Source organism: Petaurus breviceps, unplaced genomic scaffold, assembly GCF_028583685.1.
Source record: "Petaurus breviceps papuanus isolate PSGF00001 unplaced genomic scaffold, PetGlider_PUasm1.0 90763, whole genome shotgun sequence".
NCBI lineage: Eukaryota > Metazoa > Chordata > Mammalia > Diprotodontia > Petauridae > Petaurus > Petaurus breviceps.
Window position 1 is genome coordinate 3,136,834 of NW_027187340.1, and position 3,750 is coordinate 3,140,583.

The window sequence follows — 3,750 nt, forward strand, 5'->3', positions numbered from 1 at the left end:
TTTCATTTAAACTAGTTTCTTTAACTAGTTTTATTGTCCACTGTTTCTTTGTGCTTTGTAAGTTGTTGCTACTTATAATTGTCCATCTTTCTTCAAAAGATTTTATAGATGAATTTATAATTCTAGCCTGGTGTTGCATTTGGCAGCCATCTCTGTCCATCTGTCAAGTAAGTCAGATGTTGGCTAAGTAAGGTACTTTCTGGGCCCTTTCGGGCTTCTTGTAGTAATTAATTTACATTGGTTTAACTTCTGAATGAAATTATTATAGTCAGTGTCAATGTAATTTCTGTTGTCCATTTCTCATTTCATAACTTTTAATAACATTTAAGTAATTCAGAATTAAATGTTTTTAATCATATGCCTTATCTTTTTCCAATTCTACTTGCTGTTTATTATATATTCTGATCTTGTCTCTGATGAGGTGATGGTATGATTGCTTAGACAGCTTACTGAAAGATAATTTCTATATCCAGAATAAATATTCTCCTTTTTGATAAAATTTGGTCAGTTTCATTCTTTGTGATGTTGTTTGATGCTTGCCATATGTAGTGTCTATCAGCCCTCCCCCTTCTTTGGGAAGAAAGTGGTCATGATATGGATTTCCATATTATCTACAGGTTTTTGGCTTCTGTAATTTCTTCCCCCCATTGTCACCTTTCCCCACTTTTGCATCAAAGTCATCACGTATCACTGTATGCATTGACATAATTTGGAGGGTCTTTTCAAGTTCTTAATGGAATTTTTCTACCCTTTATCCACAGCAACTGATGTTGACACATAAACTACAGTTATTTTTATGGTGGTCTTTTTCAGATGCACATAATTAGCATTGCAATATGTAATGAACAAATGTCCCATGGACAAGGCATGGACTATCTTTGGTAAAAACAAACAAAGAAACAAAAATTAGGATCTACCAGCTTAGCAAATCTTTTCAGGGTACCTTTTACCCCTTCCTGATTCTAATCATTTAAACTCTAGAGTTCTTGTTCTTCTGGAATACTCCCTGTGAAAAGCTTTGATCTCTTAAACACAAAGAGGCCCCTGACTTTTCCATTCAGACCTTATTGAGGACTCATACTAATACCAATGTACAGTTGGGTTAGGTCTGGTTTAACCCAATATGCACGCTTGCAAACTGTCATCTACTTATGTGTTTATGTTTCTGATAAGTAATTTGCATATTGCAATAATACTTTTTATATATAGTAGTTACCTTTCTTTCAGGTGGCTGAAAGCACTCACATTTTATTTATCTGTGAATTACTTCTAGGATAAAACACAAATTCCTCGGTTTGGCATTTAAAGCCCTTTATGATATGGCTCCAGACTGCCTTTCAGGATTTATTCCCTTATTACTCACCTTCACACGCTCTTATGTTCCAGCCAGACTGGTCTACTTGCTGATCCCCAAACTTGGCATTTTAGCACTTGCTTCCATGCTTTTTTTTGCATAGGCTGGCTGTCTCCCATCCCTGGATGGTGCCCCCTTTTCTCTCCTACCTCTTAGAATCCTTATCTTCCTTCAAACTCAGTCCACGTTTCACAGCCCATATGAGGCCCTTTCTCTTTCTTTACATTATCATGTATGTATTTCTATTCATGTTGTATTCCTCTAGTAGGATGTCAACTCCTTCATGGCAGGGGTCATTTTTCATTTTGTCTTTGCATCTCCAGTGTCTTGAACATACTAGGCACTGAAGAAGTAGAGTGTTGTAACTACTGTACATAGTAGATAGATTTCTATGTTTCCTACATTTTGGTACTGGGGGTACTTAGTTATAAAATGCACTAAATTATACTCTGTTTAATGTGAATTTTGCTTCCGCAATGGGACTGTAAGTTTCTTGAGTTCAGGAACTCAGGCACCTTTTAAATCCACCATGATTACTCAGTGCTACTATATATTGGGTAACCTCTTTTTTTTTTTTTTTTGAGGCAAGTGATGTGGTGACTTGCCCACGGATCACACAGCTAGTAAGTGTCTGAGGCTGGATTTGAATTCAGGTCCTCTTGCCTCCAGGACTGGTGCTCTTTCCATTGTGTTGGGAAACTGCTAAAGCAACATCTAGTATAGATCTCAAGGAACACCCAGTTCAATCCATCAGTTTTTAAATGAGAAAATTGAAGTTCAAACAAATCATTTGTCCGAGGTTACAGCTGGATGGTAACAAAGCTAGGACTTGAACCCAGTTCTTTTTGATTCCTAGCCCAGTATTCTTTCCTATGCATCACTGTCTTTCTTGTTGAATAAATTCATTTGGGGAACATGGGTATGACATCATCAAAAACATATGTTCGGTCAATTTAGTCAATTAACCATCAATTCAGTGGGAAAATGTAATTTAACTCTGTTGTTTGACAGGCATTCCTATTTGATTCAGTCAAAACAGTTAGTTTTGAAGTCCTGTGTGAATATAGCCTAGGCAAGATTGTGGTACCTAGGTGGCACAGCGGATAGAACTCTGGGCCTGGAGTTAGGAAGAGCTGAGTTCTAATCCAGATTCAAATGCCTACTAGATGTGAGACCCTGGACAAGTCACTTAACCTTTATTGGCCTCAATTGTGGATTAAATGAGGATTATAATAAAAGCACCTATCTCTCAGGGTTGGTGTGAAGATCAAATGAGATGATATTTCTAAAAGAGTGCTTTAGAAGAGTTTCTGGCATGTAATAGGCTCTATGTAAATGGTTATTCCCTTTCTTTATATTCCAGAAGAAGTGTTTATTCCAGTCCTTCATGACAATGAGACCCTTTCTGCTTGAAATCCATAATCCGTTGATCCTCCAGTTAGTTACTTTACTTTAAAATAAAAAAAAAACCCAACTTATTTTAAACATTAAAAAAATACTGAGTTCCAAATCCTCTCTCTCCCATTTGCCCCTCCCTCCCTCAATGAGAAGGAGAGCAATATGATATCAAATAAACATGAAACACTTGTGAATTTGCACGTCATCCTCATGCATGGGCCGTGCTAACCTTCTCTGTTTCGTTCCACTTTTAGTATAGGCACTGCCAAAACGGGCATACCAGGCAATCACTTTAATCTCTCCTTGCTCAGAACTGTTATCCTTGCCAGTCACTTTGGCATTTAATCACATAATGTCATATGTTACTCTCAGCGTTATGTATTTTTCATCTTCTTAATGAGCTTGCACACTCCCTGAAGTCACGGCCCATGCTTCATACTTTTCCCTTATGCTTCAGAATCAGTCAGTCAGTCAGTCAGTCAATAAACATTTATTAAGCACCTACTATATGACAATCACTTTGCAAAGCCCCAGGGATACAGAGAAAGTCAAAAGACAGTCTTTGCTCTTTAGCAGCTCACAATCTAAGGGAGATAGTCTATGCACAGCTATGTACAGAGAAGCTATAGACTGGATAAACTGGAGATAAACTGAGACACTTATCAGCCAGGTAACCTCCATTTGCCCCAGTTTCCTCATCTGTGAAATGGGGATAATAATACCACCTACCTCTCAGGGTTGTTGTCAGGATAAATGAGGGAAAGTCCCCAGAATATAGAGAGATCGGAAAAGGCTTCCTGTGGCACCTAACACAGAACTGGGCACATTGTGATGACTCAATTAATAACTGTTTTATTAAAGTTGAGTCCTCAGTACCACAAAAGGGCAAAGATTTCAATGGTGTGAGTATTCCCTCCAATTGTGGAGACTTCAGATCTCTCTGTACCTTGCTAGTCAGTCTTAATGAGTTGCTATTGATAGAAAAAAATGAAACAAAA

At 37.7% G+C, this 3,750-nt stretch overlaps 1 non-coding gene across 1 annotated transcript; it reads right to left on the reverse strand.

Annotated features, from left to right (window-relative positions):
* Positions 1–2,924: 2,924 nt before the first annotated feature.
* LOC138146617 (U6 spliceosomal RNA) lies at positions 2,925–3,028 on the reverse strand. Its single transcript, XR_011164550.1, has one exon. It is a non-coding gene; the product is annotated as a U6 spliceosomal RNA (small nuclear RNA).
* Between the last annotated feature and the right edge of the window lie 722 nt (positions 3,029–3,750).